This window comes from Ursus maritimus, unplaced genomic scaffold (assembly GCF_017311325.1).
Source record: "Ursus maritimus isolate PB19 unplaced genomic scaffold, ASM1731132v1 scaffold_21, whole genome shotgun sequence".
Classification (NCBI taxonomy): Eukaryota; Metazoa; Chordata; class Mammalia; order Carnivora; family Ursidae; genus Ursus; species Ursus maritimus.
Window position 1 is genome coordinate 47,747,604 of NW_024424564.1, and position 18,701 is coordinate 47,766,304.

Genomic DNA, 18,701 nt, shown 5'->3' on the forward strand with positions numbered 1-18,701 from the left:
GGGGGGGGGCGTTGAACAAAGAAGTGCATGAACAGCCTTGTGCTGTAGTAAGCCTGCCCTGTGGCAGCCTGGGGGGGTGGGTGGGAACAGGGGCAGCAGGCACTGAGGCTGGACGGGCTAAGGGTGAGGTGCCCAGGGATGAATCCGAGACATCCACAGGGCACAGTGGAGCAGGCAGCCAGACCCGGGAGTCTGAAGTCCAGGTCCCAGCTGGGGACACACGTTTGAGTGTCATTGGCTTGCAGATGGCAATGAACCCATGAGGTAGGATGAGATCACCTTGGGAAGGAATGTAGACAAAGAGGAGGTCCAAGGATTGAGCCCCGGGCTCCCCCAACCATTTATTATTTGGCGAGATGAGAGGGGACCAGAGAGGATCCAGGGAAGGGGTGCTCAAGAGAGGAGTGGGACAAATACAGTTCCTGCAGAGAGATGGGCGCAAGCCTGGTAGGAGAGGCTTAGGCTAGCCACAGGGGAGAGAAACTCAAAAGGGCAAGTCAGGACAAGTCTTCCCAGGAGCCTGGCTGTACAGGGGAGCCACAGTGGTACCCCAAAACCCAAGCAAGGGGCTCAGAGGCCCCCACAACTCATCCTCCCACGACCCTCCCCAGTGGTGGCCAAGGGCAGCTGTTTACTGCAGGGTGGGGGATGGTGGACAGAGCTTGGTCTGGGCTGGGTGTCCACACACAGGTGCTCAGGGCCAGTCAAGGCATGGGTGGAGCCAAGGGGAAGAAAAGAAAGGGGCCTGGCCCAGACACCAGTGCCAGGGCCGCGTGCCAGGGTCATGGCCAAGGCTGGCTCCCAGCGTGCCGCCGTGGTCCAGGAGTGGGAGAATTCTGAATCCAAACTCTTCATTGAGAAGATTGGCTTCTCCATCTCTGTCTTCTCTGCACTGGGAGCAGCTCTCCTGCCACAGCGCCTCATCCGCTGAAAATGGAGCCTGGGCAAAGCTGGTCTCCACCCCCTTCTCGGTCAGGAGCCGTCTCAGCTGTCGAGCCCGTCACCGTCTGCAGCGGTGCTAAAACCGCCGGAGACACCGACAGATGAGAGCCTTGAAGCTTGGCAGCCCCACATCCCCTGACCTCACTCACTCCTAGCTGCAGCTTCCCAACCAGGGCCATTTCAAGGGACATGGACACAGCAGCCAGGTTCCCTGGGGCTGGGGCTGCCACGATGGGGACAGCTGGCTCTGGGGCTGGAATTGCTACCGTGTTTGGGAGCCTCGTCCCTGGTGGTGCCAGGAACCCTGCACTGAAGCTACGGCTCTTCTCCTGCACCATTCTGGGCTTTGCCCTCTCGGACGCCATGGTGCTCTTGTGGCTGCTGGTGGCCTTTCTCCTCCTCTTTGCCACGGAAAGGAGCCATGTCCACGTCCCATAGGTCTCGTCTGCCCTGTATGTTCCTTCTCCTATGCCTCCCCAGGCAGCCTGGGAAAAGCGGTTGGCTTAGGGTTTGACAGAGGAAAGACAAAGAAATACTGTATTAATAAGGAAAAAAAAGATCTACTTCTCAAGTAGGAAGAGCATGTATTTGACTTCACACGTGTTTCACGTGGTTATGCCGAGTCAATATTTAGACTTCCAGTACGGAGACTTCCATCTGGACTGTTGCCCCAGACCCTGCCAATGTTAGGGTTGACCTGGGAGCGGATAGCATGAGTGATGGGGTAAAGACAGGGTTGTTTTTTTGGTTTGGTTCAGGTTTTGTTTGGCTTTTAAGATGAAAGAAGAACTAGCATTGTCTCCCAAAGAGTGAACCCAGGGAGGGGAAACCGGTGGAGGAGGCTGAGTGCGGATGCAGGAGGGATGGGTCCAGTGCACGTGCACGCGTGAGGGGCTGCCCCGCGGGAGACTCACAGGTGCTCCACCCACGGGACCAGCAGGGAAGGCAGCCTGAGCAGGCGCAGGGCCCAGCGGGGGTGGAGCATGCGGACGTTCTCTCATGATTCCTTCTGTTATGTCAGTGCAAAAGGAGCACCACCGCGGGCCACAAAAAAGGACAGAGGGCCCTGGAGGTTTGCGGAGGGAGGAGAAGGTGCGAAAGAGCCCTCGTATATGGAAGGGGAGCAAGGGGACCAGAGAAATGTAGCTGTACTGCCCAACAGCATGTTGGCAGATGCATTCTCCCAAGATGGCCACAACAATATCTCCCATCCCACAAGCCCTTCTAGAACCTTCCACTCCCCCACTAAGGAGTGGAATCTTAGTCCCCTCCTCTGGAACCTGGGCAGGTTGGTGACTCACTCCCCAGCAATAAATGCAGTCGAAGTGACACTGCCACGCTCCTGAAGTGACATGGGAAATGCTTCTATCTTCTAGAACATTCCTACTGGAGCCCTGAGCCGCCATGCTGTGAGGAAGCCCAAACTAGCCCATGCAGAGAGACTGCATGGAAAAGCTCTGAGGTCATGGAGATGGAGAGATGTCCCGCCAGTGCCTAGATGCTTCAGCCCCAGCCACCACGTGACTGCCACTCTCTGAAACCCTGACTAACCCAGCTGAACCCTTCCCACCTCCATGACCTACAGAATCCACGAGAGATGATAAAATGATAGCTGTCTTAGGCCTTTACTTTTTGACTCAGAAACAGCTCATCAGAACAAATACCAAGGGCCAACATGAGACTTACGGTCATGAAATTCAGGTGACACCCCGTTGGCCTAAGGACACTCAACACACTTCCACAGGGACAGAAGGCAGCACAGCGGCCACAAGCTTCCCTCCCTGGAGGAGCAGAGGATGAGGGGGAAATGTCGAGGGCCTTGGGTCCTGGATGTCATGCTAAAGTGCCTGACTTGACCCTGTAGACTACTGAGAGTACCCCAATGAGAGCTATTTACCTTCCGTGCACCTGCTGGGTCCTCTCTGGTTTTAGCAATACAGAACACAGACTCCCTCCTCAGATGAACTAGGGTGGGGGAAGACAGGAGCCTTCCCAGAGGCCTGAGCACTCGGCAGCCTGGGTTCTCAGCCTTTCCCATCTGCCTGAGGCCTTAGGGACACAGCCAGTGGAGCAGGGAAGGGCTGGAGAATGGGGAGCTTCAGTGATCCCATCTGAAAAATCCACTCGAGGCCTCTAAGTGGTCTTCTGCTTCTGAGACTAAGGATGCCACAGGGACATGTTTCCACACAAGCATTGCCCGCATTGCCCGGGGGCCTCCATCCTGTAAGTGGGACAGGCAGGAAGAGGACTGGAGGCCTGGCCCTCATTACACTATGGGCCAAATTCAGGAATTTCAGGTCCAAGTCACAGAAAACCCAACTCAAGGTGGCTTTAAAAACTAAAATCTGGTGGGGGGGGGATGCCTGGGTAGCGCAGTCGTTGGGCGTCTGCCTTGGGCTCAGGGCGTGATCCCGGCGATCTGGGATCAAGCCCCACATCAGGCTCCTCCACTGGGAGCCTGCTTCTTCCTCTCCCACTTCCCCTGCTTGTGTTCCCTCTCTCGCTGGCTGTCTCTGTCAAATAAATAAATAAAATCTTAAAAAAAAAAAAAAACACCCTAAAATCTGTGGACTGTAGAGTAAGAGAAAAGCACACGGGTATTTGAGGTTTCAAGCAAAGCTGGATCCAACAAGACCTAGTTTCTCTGCCTCCAGCTCTTGGCTCCATGTTCTGGCAGCTGCTCCTGTCCCAGGCTGGCTCTCCCTTGGGGGATCTCAGTATTGTCCCCAGTCTTCTGGTACCTCCTTCCCTTCGCCGCCCGTGGAGAAAGAGAAGGTCTACTTCCGGAGAGCTTAAGTAGAAGTCTTTGCTCTGATTGGACGACTTGGGTCACGTGTCCATCCCTGACCCAATCACAGTAGCCATGAGATGGGCTATAATAATTGGTTTAAGCCAATCAGGGCCCACCTGGAGCAGAGACTGGGTCTACCCCACCCGCAGTGGGCTGGGAAACGTGCGGTCCTGTCAGGAGGGAGGGAAGGGAGTGGATGCCAAGGAGGGGAGCGCTCAGTGTCTGCTACCGTAGGACACACTCAAGAATAGCAGACAAGGACCCAAAGCATGTCCCTCAGTCCGCCCAGCAGAGCCTCCTGGAGACGGCGTGCTCTGTCAGAGAGGAAGTGGTTGAGCACCGGAAAGGGGGGAATCTCCCATCAAGGCTATTTCCGGTACCATCTCCCCATCTGGCCAGCCTGGAGCCCCGGGATGGGGGCAGCCTCCGTTGGCCAGAACCCAGGGCCTGCCTGTGCCGCTTGTGCAGCTGGGGACTGAGTAATCTGGGAAAAGTGCAGGCTGGAGAGGGCTGGGGCGGAGGAGCCATCTGACTCTTCCCTAACTCCAAAAAAGGGAACAGGAAAGGTCAGCTTAGGCTCCAGGAGGGTTCCAAACATGTAGCCTGACAAAAGCAGACAGCCCCGTCTGGGCTCAGCTCGCCTGGGCCTTTCCATACCTTGCTCAGCCAAGAACCCAGGGAGCAAGGCTGGGTGGGGATTACCCCATTGCTCAGATGCGGGGGCCGAGGCTCTGAGAAATGTAACTCACCCAAGGTCATCCAGAGAGGTAGGGCAAAGCGAGAACATGAACCTGAGCTCTCTCAGGCCAGCCTCCTCCCCCTGCCCCCTTCTGGTAGCCCAGCTTAGAGTCAGGCCCATCCCACCCACAGTAATGTGAGGGTGAGGCCACTGGTTGGGGGGTGGGGGGGGCATTCAATCCCCACCGCTCCCCCCTCCATGGTCCCTACTGTCTGGCAGGCCAGGAAGATAGAGAAAGGAGGGCTGCAGGGTCCAACTGGCCCAAGTTCAAATGGCTTGTGTGAATGTGGGCAAGGCAGTATCCTCATTTACGAAATGAAGAAACGAACACGTCCCTTCGAGGTCGCGGGGAGGAATGAATGACATCACGTATGTAAAGCAGCTAGCACAGTGCAGCCCGGGGCGAGTGTCCTATTCCTCCTCGCGTCAGGGAAGGAGTTGGTAAGGTTTAATTACAATATCCTGGCAGAAATGCTGTGATCCGCTGAGCCCAATGCTGCAAGATGGAGCCCGCAGAACTCTTCCAAGTAAACACTGAGAAACACAAAGGGGGTGGGACTTCGGTGAGAAATTAACCCGCAGTGCCCGAGTGGGGTTCCTCGCTTTCTGGGAGGGAGTCAGGCCCAGTTCCAGCGTTGTCCCCCCGCGGCTCGGCAGAAGTCCAGATGATGCAGAAATCTGTTTCCACCCTTTCCCTGGGGACTGAGGACCAGAGCAGGACTTTCATCCCCTGAGCCTGGACTCAGCAGGGGCGAGGAGGCTGCAGACAGGGGGGCATTGTCCATCCCAGCCGGGCCAGATCCCGCGGCTGCCAACCCATCTGGGGCACAGGGTCTCCATGGACCAGCCCAGCCATGTGTGTGTATTTGCCGGGGGGGTTGGTGTTTGTCCCCCAGTTGCCACTGGAGACCCAGATCCTACCACTGGACACTCTGTCCAGTGTCCCGACGGTGACCCCAGAGCATCTCCGACCAGCAGGCCTGGGTGGGGCCTGGGAAGACAAAGCCGCCTTTCGCTGCTGGCAGCTGGGTGGGCAGAGTGCGTCAGCCCACGGGCCAGCCAGTGAGACCTGGAAGTCAGCCTTGTTGCCCCCTCCCCCACACTCCATCACCACTCACGTCTTGTTTTTGTCATGACATGATATGACAGATGTTGCTTGTCAATTGTGCTGCAGAAGTCTCTCTAGACCCCAGCCCCTGCCGTCCAGCCGCACGGCTCCTCCATGCCCCCCCTCCCTCCTGGGGTCTCACAGTCTGTCCTGCCCCCATAGCCAGGGGGAACTTCCAGCAATGCTGTTCAACCACATCAGTCCCTGGTGTCAAGTCCAGTGCACATCTGCACAACATATACCAGACTAAGACCTCAGTTCCAAAATATGTAAAGAACTCCTACAGATCAATAAGAAAAAGAGAGGCAGCAAGTAAAAAGGAGCAAGAGACTTTGAGCAGACCCTTCACAACAGAAGTTGTGCAAGTGGCCTGTTCAGTCCATGAAGACATTATCCATCATCAGGGCAACGCAAAATAAAACCACAACAAGTTATCACTACGTACCCACCAAAACTGCTAAAAGGAAAAGTATAGAAAATATCAGCTGTTGGCGAGGATGCAAAACAACTGGGAGTCCAAGAACACTGGTGTGAAAGGAAGCGTATCTGGTACAAGCACTTGGGAAAACGGTTTGGCATTGTCTCCCCTCTACCCAGCAATCCCACCCGTGGGTTTATGTCCGACAGAAATGCGTGCATACTGCCACTGAAAGACACGGACAAGGTCATTTGTTGCAGCTTTATTCACAGTGGTCAAAGCCCAGAAATCACTGGAATACTCACATACAGTGGAATGGAGTAAGGCTCGGTGAGGGACAAGCACTGCGGCCATAGGGACTCACCTCGCGCAGTGTTGGAGGACAGAAGTCGGACACAAAGGAGTGGACACCGTGGGGTTCCATTTATGTGAATTTCAGAAACGGACGAAATTGCACAAATCAGGACGGTGGTTATCAGGACAGGGGAAGGAGGCACAGTGCCTGGGGTGGGCGGGGGGCACAAGGGGGATTTCTTGGATGCTGATAATGTCCTAGTCTCTTGATCTATGCACTGGTTACACTGGTGTGTTTAGCTTCTGAAAATTCATCCAGCTGGACACTGAATGATACAGGCATTTTTCTTTACATATTAAAAAAAAAAAAATCCTCCACGTACACTGCCCAAATTCTTCCATGGCGGTTCCCAGCAGTTTATCGTCCGTCCCCAGGACATGCCATGCCATTGTCTCTGCCTGGAACCCCTTACCCAGTTGGCAAACATTCTGCTCTGGGGTCACACCACCCCCAGGAAGCCCTCCCTCCTGGCCCCAAACAGAGGCGGTTTCTCAGTCCTCAAAGAGCCATAAGGACCTTCATTTCAGCCCTTATTCCTCTGATGGTCACGCCACACTTGTTATGTCCCAGGCACATACACTTGTGGGTAAACAGTCATAAGTAATAGGTTACACTTAAAAAAATCAAATAATTGCGGAAATAGACACTGAAAGATTGCGATGAATGCCCCGAAGGGAAGTCCAGGAAGTCAGTGGAGAATAATGCGCTGGGCGGGGGTTGGGGGGGGGCTGGCTTACAAGGGGCTGAGTGCAGAGACCCAGAGAACAAATAAGAGCCAGGCCAGGAGACTGCGGGGTGGGGGTGGGGGGTGGCGGGGGCACATTTATATCCGTGATGTCTCATCTCAATCCCCAGGAGCATAGCACAGGTCCGGCCTGTTAGGTCTCTGGAAGGATTTGAGGGATGAGTGAGTGACTGACTGAATGTTGAGAGGCCGGCAGAGACAGGGAAATCAGAGGCACACTGGGTTCCCCACCACAAATGCACACCTCTGACTGGCAGAGCCAATGCAGGAAATAAAATTGGGGGTTTCCGGAAGCACAGACACATCCCCCCCCCCAGCAGTGAGGCACAAGCCAATCATTCCTTCCTTGGTTCGTCCTCACGGTTGGTAAATATTAATTGAGTACGAACTGCAAGCCAGGCTCTATAGTAGGGGCTGTTCCCTTCGCCTCTCATTCATTTCCAATTCCCAGTGGCTATTTCAACTTCTGGGATCTCTGGCGGTTTAAGTCTCTCCTGGCTTCTGGATGCTTCCCCATCCCGTACCCCAGTCCCTGTCCACCGGGCCAGGCAGGACTGTCCTGTGATCACCAGGGGGAAATCCCAGGGAACCTTGGGTTATACTGCCTGGCTGTTTACAAGCCCACACATGATTGAGAGGGCGGTTGTTCACCTCGCCAAAATAATGTCCGCTTTACCAGAGAATCCCCAATGCTATTTTCGTCTTCCCAGCAGGATTTCCCAGACACCGCTGGCAGGAGCGGGAGAAGGTACTGGCCTCGCAGAAGCAATCAGCCAGGCCTGGAGCGATTATGACAGTGTGTGCCTGAGACCCGGCCACCCCTCGCCTCGGCGTAAACTCGGAGCACGTTACACTCAGGTCGCTGGGGAGCGTGCCTGAGAAGTTTCCAGCGACACTGTTAGCAACAGCTGCGAAGAGGAGGCAACCAGGTGTCCCTCCTGAGGGAAAGGGGTAACGAATGTGGGGGACACATGTGAAAGGGAGAAGACGTAGCCCGTCTGCAAAACAACATGGGTCAAACCGAAAGACCTGGTTTTGAGTAAAAAAGGAAATAAATAAAATGGGATGTCAGACGTGATCCCATTCGTGTACACTTAAAACGGATACACACACTCCCCAAAAAGCTGCATGCCTGTGGAGGGTATATATTTACTGAAGAGCATATCGTGAGTACATTAGAAGAGGATCTTTGGAGGGAGGGGAAGAGGGGTTGGCTCTGGGATGAGGGGAGAGCCGTACACACATACTTCATGTAAAATAAGACAGGGCCTTGCATGGACAGTGAAAGCACATGAAGAACAAAAGATTTTAGTGAACTGAACAATCTCCACTTGAAATAAAAAGTAAAATTTATATTTAAATTGGACTGCTTCTGAGAAGAAGTAGTAGATATACTTTTTCTTATTCCTCCCACTAAGTGCATCTAAAACCCTAATCATAGTATATAAAACAAGCCCAAGGAGGCTCTGAAGGGAGGGGAGAAGAAGGCAGATTAACTAGGGATCACAGGACCCAAGAAACAACACAGTGATGAGTTTCTTGGTTGTTGTATTTTTTTTTTTTTTTTTTGCCTCATATATCTCAGACTTAAAGCTGAAGAAGCCAGCAATCTGGAAATGCCAAGGGGGTTGGATATCCCCCCCCCAAAAAAAACACAAAAGCCTACTCTATCTAGCCAAAGAACCAGAAAAGAGGCAGCCAGTAAGACAGAAAAATTTTAGACAATAATTGGTATACTCCAGCCAAACCCTTCAGAAAAATCTGTGGCCCCGTCCATGCCAGCAAGACCACATGGGAAACCTAGACTTCCCCTTTCAGCAGAGTGTAAGGTGCTCCAATCTCCCTGCCAGGGTGCTATCGGGGAAGGCCAAGCAGAGGGCTGGGACTTTTCTCTCCACCCACACAGAAATCGGGAGCCTCACCAACTCTGGCATCAACCGAGGTCGAGGGGGGAGTTTGGGCTTCTAACCCTATTTGACAGCAATGAGGCATTTCCGCCACTTCCCCTCTTTAGAAGCATCCCAGGCAACTAGCTAAAGCAGAAGGCTGAACAAGATACAGAGTCTCATCACATGATGCCCCAAATATCCAGGTCTCAGTAGAAAATCAGTCATCATGCCAAAAGCCAGGGAGATCTCAAGCCAAATGTGCAAAGATGCCCACACCAAGATAAGAGAAGTGTTACGAACACATCTGAAACAAATGAAAACAGAAGTCTCAGCCAAGAAACAAAAGGTATAAACATTTAAAATACCATTTATAATTGCTCAATAAAGTAAAATAAAATGCTTAGGTGTAAATCTACCAAAATACGGACACAGGACTTGCGTGCTGAAAACTCACGGAAAGCTGATGAAAGAAATCAACAAAGAAATGGAAAGACATACTATGTTCATGAAGACGACTCTACATAGCGAAGATGTCAGTTCTCCCCAAACTGGCGTACAGACTTAATGCAATTCCTGCAAAAACTCCAGCAAAATGTTTTGTGGCTACAGACAGACAACATTATTCTAAAACTGATATGGAGGGGAGGTATTTTTCATTCCGATGGGGGTTGGGGAGAGGGGGGCAAGAGTGAAGGGGGGAAGGTGGCTGGGGAAGGGGGTGCGGAGTCATCCGTCGGAGTTGGGGTCCTCAGGCCCCGGGGCTCAGTCCAGAGGAAGCGAGACTGCGCTCAGCTGGGCAGTCAGGGGGGACAGGATGGGACCGTCTGCCTGGCCGCAGGTGCCCCCGGATGAGACCATTCCGTGAGCCCAAATAGATCTTATAATCAATGGTAAAGTGGGGAAGATGCAAAATCACTTCAAATACAGGTGTCAGAATCTCTTCGGTCATGAGGGAGGGAGCCACAGGGAAGATGTGGACATGATCTCCAGCAGATGCTTGTCTGTGAAAGAGAGAAACATCAGTATAGGAGACTTCGCACCTCAGCAACAAAGCAGTCCCTTGAGAGAAAACGTTGCCTTGCAACTGGGATTAAGCCCTTCCAAGAATTCTTCAAGGAGAAACCAAAACTGTGCCACTGAAATTCCTCAGCGCAAGGGTAATGGTTCGTCCCAGGAGCAAGAATCGCCAGAAGAGATTCCTACTCTGGGCAAGCTCCGTGGGGTGGGAAGGGAAAACATTCCTGTTCGACAAAGACACAGAGTTCATTGGATACTGATAAGAAGTTTGGTAGGACTCTGGGGACTTCAAAGGAGAGAGAGGCGGTATGGCGTAAGCTCCGTCCATGATAGGGACAGGTGTCCGCAGAACTGTGGGAAGCCGCTCTCTGAGACAGAGGCTGTGCGACACTGTGGGCTTGTGTTTTCCCAAGAGAACTTACAGCAAGCAGTCAAAATCCCTCTTTTCTAATAAAAGAAAAATACACCTTTCTGAATTAAGGCTTGAGAAATGCCCGTTTCCTGCTGGCTCAGATTTAGCCCCAAAATGGCTTTTGATTAAACGGCATACAGCCCCTGTGAGTCCACACTCAACCTTTTTCGATACATTTGATCCATCCTTGGTTTCTACAGATGAAGAAGATAGGCTTTGAGAGAGAAGGTGGCTTAGTATTGAAAAGGGCATCGGCCCTCCTCCCTAGGCACAAATGCATACACTTGAGGCCACCTCACAGGTTAATCCGTTATGTAAACTGGGACAAAGTCAGCTCCTGGAATGACTGAAGTCAGTGGGGCCGGTACTGCAATTCCACAAGCTAACTGTGACTCAGAAGAGGACAGCCACCCTGTGTCCGCAGTCACGTAGGCAGAAGCAACGTCAGGTGTCTGGAAACAGCATGTCCACATTAGCAGACAGGGAGCCTGGCAAGTCCATAGGCCAATGGGTTATACGCACTGCCTCCTGCCGACTTGGACTTGCTTCAGATCACAGAATCCCTGGAACTAGGGAGAGATGGACCGTTAACAAAGCAGAAGCCCTCCTTGAAGTTCGGGAGACCTGAAGGCACATTCCTGCACGGGACTCTGCACAAGAGGACGACCTCTTCTCGGTGAGCCCTGCGCGCCCGGATTGAACAGTGGCATCGCAAGCTCAGTTGTGACGCCCCTGCCCCGTGTGTATTTCACCCTCCACTATAACAGGACTTTGGGAACGTTAGAAAGATCCCAGTTCTTGCATGTTTTTTGAACCATTGCTTACTATATCACTGAACAGGACTTTCCCTTTTAGCCTGCGATCTATCTGCCGGCAGTCAAGCCTTACATGAGATGGGATTGATGGGTTCCCTTTACCATCAATGTTGCAGGATTTTTTCAGAGAGTATCACGATATGCAGAAAGTTAGAGTTCGCTGCTGAGAAGTCGAACCAGTCAAGGCAAAGGAAACTCTCCTGCCCTCAAAGGGCATTAACTCGATTGGCTGTTACTTACTCAGATAAATGTGGTGCCTGTGGAGACAACAGAAGACGGACCCACAGGTGTTCAGTAAGGCTACAAAAACATTTTGTCGATTGAGCGAACGGTTTGGTTTTTAATGACTGTTGTGATTGAGTAAAGCAATTCTGAGGCATTTGCTATGAAGAATTCTATTTCTTTTTTTTATTTTTTTTAAGATCTTATTTACTTACATAAGAGAGAGTTAGAAGAGAGAGAGCATGAGCAGGGGGGAGGGGCAGAAGGAGAGGGAGAAGCAGACTCCCCGCTGAGCAGGGAGCCTGACTCAGGGCTCGATTCCAGGACCCTGGGATCATGACCTGAGCCAAAGGCAGACGTTTAACCAACGGAGCCGCCCAAGTGTCTCGAAGAATTTTATTTCTTACTGAAAAATACATTATTAATACTGGATGAGTATTTCGACAGTGTGACTGATGTTTGAAATTGTTATTTTTTCGAAGAATTCTTCTATAACCTTCCAAAAGTAGTGCTGTTTGTAGTTACTATAAATCGAGCTTTGGAAGTCCAGAAAGATAAAGACTGCCTTCCTTTGAGAAAAAAAGAAAAATACAATTTCCTGGCCCCAAGGGCATAGTGCATTCACCGCAGTGTTGAGAGAACTTATAGTCAGTCTCCTGTCTCTTCTGCAAAAGGTGCTGTTAAGTACACCAGGTTTTCTAAACAGCGGCTCTTAAAAATTTAGGCTTATAAAGTTGGTAGTAGAATTTTATTCCAAGGCCTTAGGTATTGTTTTTTTGTTTTTTTTGAATGAGTGCTTTAACTTCAAACACATTGGGAAGAGCTACAATGCAGTCTTACGTGTGAGTTTTTTAAGTTAATACGTGCGGCCTTACTCGTTGGTTAGTTAAAGTCGGATCTGTTCCTGTGCCGGTGATGCGTTTGCGAACCACGAAGGAAGTGAGACTAGAAGATGCCCGAACAGGTCCGGTGATAACAGTGGTTGCCGATGTTGAGATTGTTGTTAAACTGCGATGAACAGTTTGGATGGCAGTATTTAGCTCTATTTCTAATGGAACATCTGAACCCCTAATTGCAGACTTGAAAGATACTGTACAGGGGCGCCTGGGTGGCTCAATTGTGAAGCGTCTGCCTTCGGCTCAGGACGTGATCCCGGAGTCCTGGGATCGAGCCCCGCATCAGGCTCCTCTGCTGGGAGCCTGCTTCTTCCTCTCCCACTCCCCCTGCCTGTGTTCCCTCTCGCTGGCTGTCTCTCTGTCTGTCAAATAAATAAATAAAATCTTTAAAAAAAAAAGATACTGTACAGCCATTGTACCCATACGTAACTGTTCTCAGCACCCTTTGCTCTACTTAGAATAGCAGACACTACTACTTGACTGAGCTGTTTTGGAGGTAATGCCAAGTTCTAGTGTTTGCTTCTGAGTATTGAACTGAACTTCCAGTTCTGTTCTGGACATTTCGCACTCGTCCAATCCATTCTTGTGTCTTTTTGTTAATGTGCTCTGGACCGCAGATGAGCACTCCTTCGTTTCCTCACCTGCTGCTACAGAAAGTTCTTTCCCATCCTGATGGCTACTGCCAAGGCTACAAAAAAGAAAAGCTGTATTTGTATGTAACACTAACCATTTGACTGCTAATGTACGTCTCTGCTTGCTGTGCCTTCGTACGGCTGCTTTTTTGTGCTAATAAAGTATGTTTGGTATAAAAAATAATAAAATAAAATAAAATAAAACTGATCTGGAAAAGCAAAGGAACCGGAATCACTGAAACAATTTTGAAAAAGAATAAGAGGAACCAGTCCACGTGATTTATCAAAAACCTGATATACGAAGCAGGTAAGACTTCTTACATACCTACAGTAAGCAAGACTGGGTAATATTGGCAGAGCAAGTGGCACAGATCAATGGACCGCATTAGAGCACCCGGAAACAGACCACACAAATATTTGCATTACGATAATGCAAGAGCGATTCGAGGGAGGAAAGACAGACTTTTAAGCAAATGGTATGGGAGCAATTAAACATCCATAGGTAAAAAAAACAAAAACAAAACAGAAACAAAGACACCTCGACCTAAGTCACACCTTACACAAAAATTAATTCAAAATGGACCACAGGCTTCTATTGGAATGTAACACTAGAAAACTTTTAGAAAAAAAGCACAGGAGAGAAACTTGGGGATCCAGGGCTAAGCAACTGGGGCTCAAACTGCACAGCAAAAGCATGAGCTGTCAAAGGAAAGATCGATGAATCAGACTTCTTCAAAATGTAAAACGTTTCCTTCGTGGAAGAGTCCCTCTTTTTTTTTTTTTTTAAAGAATTATTTATTTATTTATTTGGGGTGGGGCCAGAGGGAGGGAGAATCTCAAGCAGACCCCCGCTGAGCGCAGAGCCCAACCCCAGGCTGATCTCACAACCCTGAGAGCATAATCTGGAGTGGAAATCAAGAGTGGGATGCTTCACTGATGGAGCCACCCAGGCGTTCCCATGAAAGTCTCTTAAAAAGCAGAAGAGCCGAAAGCTCTTGATTTTGGCCTGGGCTGTGATCTCAGGGTCATGAGATCGAGTCCTGCGATGGCTGCACACTCAGAGGGGGAGTGAGCACACTTCACTTGGTCTGCTCGGGATTCTGTTCCTCTGTCCCTCCCCTGCGCTTGCTCACTCTCTCTCTCTCTTTCTCTCTTCTCTAAAATAAATAAATAAATCTTAAAAAAAAAAAAAAGCCGAAGAGAAACTAGACTGGGAGGAAATATTTACAAACCACTTCTCTGACCAAGGACCAGCGTCTAGAACCTACGAAGAATGCTCAAAATGCAACAGCAAAAAGAAAAAAACAAAGAAAAAACAAAGAAAAAAGAAAAAATCCAGTTAGAAAATGGGCAAAACACACGAAGAGACATTTCACCAAAGAGGATATGCAGATGGCAGACAAACGCATGCAAATATGTTCAACATCATTAACCAGGAGTGAAATGCAAATTAACCCCCCATGAGCTATCACTGTACACGGATCGGAATTGGCTCAAATGAAAAAATGGTGAAAAGACCAAATGTTGGCAAGGATGCGGAGAAACCGGACCACTCACACATTGCTGGTGGCAACATGGAAAGGTACAGCCACTCCGGAAAACGATCTGGCAGTTTCTTTAAAAGTTAAACATGGAATTGCCATTCAACCCAGCCATCGCACGCCTGGGCATTTGTCCCGGAGAAACGAAGACTTATGTTCACACCAAAACCTGTACAGGGATGCTCATAGCAACTTTAGTCATAATAGCCCAAATCTGGAAACAACCCAGATGTCCTTCGACAAATGAATGCCTGAGCAAACTCCATCTATCCGTATCATGGGAAACGACTCAGTAACAAAAAGGAATGAACCAGTGATCCACACAGCAGCCTGGATGGCTCTCCAGAGGTTATGCGGAGCCACAAAAGCCAATCCCAAAAGGTTACATACTGTAGGATTCCATGTATATAATGTTCTTGCAATGACAAAATTGCAAAAATGGGAAACGGATTAGTGCTCGCTGGGGGTTCGAGAGGGGGCAGGGATCGAAGGGAAGTGGGCATGGCCATTAAAAGGGCAACAGGAGGGTCCTTGTGTTCGTGAAAGCATTTGGTATCTTAACTGCATCCGTGCGGACGTCCTGGTTGTGATGTTGTATGTACAGCTTTGCAAGGTGTTCCCATTGGGGGAATACAGGCAAGGGTTACAAGGGACTCTCTGCATTATTTCTTCAAGTTGCATGTGACTCTGCGGTTATCTCAAAATAAAAAAGTTAAATTTTCAGGGGCGCCTGGGTGGCTTAGTCGGTGAAGCGCCTGCGTTTGGCTCAGGTCATGATCTCAGGGTCCTGGGATCGAGCCCAGGGAGCTTGCTTCTCCCTCTGCCTGCCGCTCCCCCTTCTTGAGCTCTCTCTCTGTCAAATAAATAAATAAAATCTTTAAAAACATTTTTTTAAGTTGAATTTTCAAAAGGCATTAGCCAGAATCACCTCCCTCTTCCCCTTGCCGAGCCCCCACTGCATGAGAGCTGAGGCTGATGCCCAGTTTCGGGGGACCGAGCTGCCATCAAAAGTCCAGCTGTGGCGGGGGAACCAGGGTGGCAGCCCCACAGCCCTCACCTCCGAGGGAACCCAGAGAGTTCTGACCAGAGCCAGATGCTCACAGCAGGCGACCGTTGTTCTACATTAGGTGACAAGAAGGGAATGGTGGATCCCAGAAAATATAGACTGCTCAGCTAGACATTAACCCTGGCCGACCCCCAGGGTGGACAAGGACGGAGATGGTGCGCGAAGACAAAGGAGGAATACCTACGTCGCCGGAGCCAACGCGGCTTCGAGGAATAGTCCTGGTGGCTGGCCAGGTGTCTGCGTTTGTCCAGGCCCACTGGCTGGGGACTCCGAGGAAAAGCCAGGGTCCCTACATGTGGAAAAAGCACTCCGTGAGTGTCCCTCTCAGACATCCTCGCGCTAAGCTGGAGACGTGGGGCCAGGCTGGGGTTGTGGCCGCTGGTGGGGTAAGTGAGTGGGTTCGTAGCCGCCCCCGATGCGCAGTGGGCGTTGGTCCACGCGGGACCACACATGCTTCTGTTTTTGATCGTTGCTAGAAAACGCCCACGTCTGCGAGTTGTTTTTTTTTAGCAGTCTCTCTCTGTCTCTTCTGTCTCTGTGCCCCCGCCCAACCCCCCCCAACTACTTCCAGAATTCTCCTTTCCCAATCTTTTCCTAGAGCTAGAAAGGACCTCAAAGGACTGTCTGGTGCTGCCTTGAGACCCCGAAGGTGACCTGGCGTACCCCTGTCCTACAGTCCAGGGTGCTGTCGCTTAGAGACGGGACCTGGTTGCCCTATCACGCAGGAAGCCAGGATCAGAACTCAGGTATCCGGCTCTCTGCCCAGCTTCACTTGGTCAGGGTGGGGGAAAAGGAAAGCCCCCACTGCACCTGGGGAAATGATGGCCAGAGTCCCCTGCCCCAGCGCCTCTCTCCATCCCCGCAGCCATGCCGTGGCTCAGTCACATTCAGCCAGCAGTGCACGGTGAGAGCCTGCCGTATGCCAGGCACGGCTACAGACTCTGAGAAAGCAGCCGTGCAGAAACAGACACAGACCTCCTCGCCCCCTGGGGCTCTCAGTCACACCTGCTCCTCTGGTCGCTCCACCCACCCATCTGAGACTCCTGGAGGCACACAGGGGCCCTGGCAGCTCTGGGCCTGTGGGCCTGGGTCTCCTATTTGTGTAAGACCTATATTGACTTTTGAGGTTATTTCCAAATAGATCTGCATGCAGTCACTGAATGGCTTGTTGTGTTATGTTAATTTGATCGATGCAAGATAACTAAAATAGCACAAATTTGCTAACCCCTACTTAGGTATTTCTTCATGCTTTTCATATAACCAAAAGCCTCAACAAAATGGAAGTTTCCAGGCCTCCCTGTACCTGCATGAGGTTCAGGAACACCAGCCCCCTCCTGATGGGTCCCACAGCCTCCCCTGCCACAGGCCCCTGTTCCTCCCGTAGGCTCCTTTCTGGAATGGGGAGGAAAAGAATCCTGCCCCGCGAGCAAGAGGGCTAGGGTTCGAGTCCTGACCCCACCGGTTACTCATAAGACTTTGAGTCAGTTCCCTCTTCCTTTGTGGCTTCAGTTTCCCCATCTGTGAAATGGGAACAGGGTGATGACCCTCAGGGTCCCTTTCCACGCCGACTGTATGATCTCCCTCACTGGACTTCAGCTCCCCCACGTCCGTGTCTCTCCGCAGCTCAAGTTCCTCGCGTGGACACGGTAGGTCTTCGGGAAACAGACACAGGACGCGGGACCAGGAGCTTTGCTGAGCTGACCCCGAGCTTTCCCTTCTAAACACTCTTCCATTCCTGCCTCTCCAAGCATGGCTCCTGGACCCGCAGCGCTGGCCTCGCCTGGAGCTTGTCAGAGCACAGAGAAGCCGCGTTGGCTCCTGCAGTTGAAGTAAGCCTCCTTCGTCTTTACACACCATCGGTGTCTTTGTCCACCCTGGAGGTCTGCCAGGGATTCTGTCCAGCTGTCCAGTTTATATTTTCTGGGATCCGCATTTCCCTTGTCAGCCTGTGAAACATTTGCCTGCCGTGAGCCTCGGGCTCCGGTTACCTCGGCGGCGATGCCCTGGCCGAGTCAGACTCTGCGTTCTAACGAGATCCCTAGGGATTCCTCTGTACATTAAGCTTCAGGAAGCGGCGTCTCAGAGCCAAGAATCCTAAATCCCGCTACCCAGGCCAACATACTTGTTGAGTCAATTAATCCATCAGTGATATGTCTGCTAATGAATTCCAGCACCTTTCACTGCCGGGGTCTCGTGTCGGGGAGGAGTCTAGCACTTTCCAGGTGAGCATCTAGGTAGCCACTGGGCTCCTGTGTTCACAGGGTCAGCCCCCGTGTGGTCAGCACAGACCCAGAACCCAGGCCCTACCCATCTGCTCCAAGGAACTGACCCCACCAGGCTGTGACCAAGTGGTCCCATCAATTGGGGTCCGGCTGCAATGAGCTCAAACTTTCTTTTATTTTATTTTTCAAGATTTTATTTATTTATTTATTGGAGAGAGAGAGAGCACAGAGGGAGAGGGAGAAGCAGACTCCTGGTGAGCAGAGAGCCCCATGTGGGGCTCGATCCCAGGCCCCGGGGATCATGACCTGAGCCGAAGGGAGATGCTTCACCGACTGAGCCACCCAGGCGCCCCAAGCTCTTCGAAAGGCCAGAAACTTTTAAGGGCCAGAAAGCCAAGGCATTTCTCCCCACCTCAGCTCAGCCTCTGCGCCTAACACAGGAACACACACACGCGCGCACGCACACGCTAGGCCCTGGCTAAGCCTCCTGAGTCACAGGGTGACTCACAGGCACGCCCCTTCTCCCCTGATCTTCAAGGGGGAGACTGGGAAAGTGGGAGGGGAAAAGACGTGTCTCAGAGCCAAACCTGTGGAAAGTGACTTTGGACCCTGCTGGACTGAGAAACTGCCAGGCCAGGGTTGGGGGGTCTGGGCGTCCCGCCTGTGCTCGCCTGGGAAACAGGGCAAATCACCAAGTCAGCAAGTCCTTCCTGGCTCAGGAGCCCCACAGGACTGTGTTGAGGAAGTCACTGCGGGACAAGGTGGGGGGTGGTGGGGGGTGGAGGGGGATAACATCGGGACAGGCACCGCCCCCAGCTTCGCAGGGAGTTCTTGGGGTGGGAGCCATTCCGACTGGCAGCCAACCACCTCCAGTAAACCCCTGGATACCCC

General features: G+C 51.5%; 1 protein-coding gene and 2 pseudogenes across 3 annotated transcripts in view; 2 read left to right on the forward strand and 1 right to left on the reverse strand.

The window, feature by feature from the left end:
- Positions 1–1,860, forward strand: part of LOC103676524 — a 5,703-nt pseudogene extending 3,843 nt beyond the window's left edge.
- Positions 1,861–6,244: 4,384 nt separating this feature from the next.
- Positions 6,245–18,701, reverse strand: part of PDGFB (platelet derived growth factor subunit B) — a 40,679-nt gene continuing 28,222 nt past the window's right edge. Inside the window, exons 8-9 of one of the 3 annotated variants that reach the window (XR_005836766.1) lie at positions 15,773–15,877; positions 6,245–9,988 (exon numbers count right to left, since the gene is read on the reverse strand). The gene's annotated coding sequence lies outside the window, so the exon portion shown is untranslated. Of the gene's footprint in view, positions 9,989–15,768; positions 15,878–18,701 lie in introns of all 3 variants that reach the window. The other 2 variants (XR_005836767.1, XR_005836768.1) reach the window with 2 other exon arrangements.
- LOC103676521 lies at positions 9,853–11,479 on the forward strand (annotated as a pseudogene).